We start from the raw sequence: 519 nt of genomic DNA, 5'->3' as shown, positions 1-519 counted from the left end.
TCATTACACTTAATTGTGAGGATATGGAAATAAATACGTTTCATGTTACACTGTTGTTTATTTCATTAATGGTAGTTTATAGAATATATTGATATATTAACAAGAAATTAGTTTTGATGACATTAAATGGTTAATAAGATCAAAGACTAGTATATTCTTGAAAAGGAATTTGGAAGGAAAGAGTTAAAGTTTAATTCCTTTTTACTTCATGGATCGACCACAAATTCAGGCCAATCAGTACCCTTCGCTTGCGAATGCGTGAATTTCCCATAGTTTGGGAAACGTGTAGAGGTATGTTGAAAATGTTATTTATAATAAGATAAACCTCAAAAAAATACGATTCTTGCTTTTGTCTTCGTTATATATCTAAGAAGTATTGAGGACGCTATATATATCTTCATATACTACATATCTACATACATACAGATCTTTTTTTTTTAATATTTATTTATTGCTATTTACAACTGTACATTATAATACATTTAGTAAATCTGATCTAAGTTAAATTGGAGTGTTACA

The sequence above is a fragment of the Halyomorpha halys genome, unplaced genomic scaffold (genome assembly GCF_000696795.3).
Source record: "Halyomorpha halys isolate HHAL.00 unplaced genomic scaffold, Hhal_1.1 Scaffold2054.1, whole genome shotgun sequence".
NCBI lineage: Eukaryota > Metazoa > Arthropoda > Insecta > Hemiptera > Pentatomidae > Halyomorpha > Halyomorpha halys.
Note: the sequence above shows the minus strand (reverse complement) of the source record.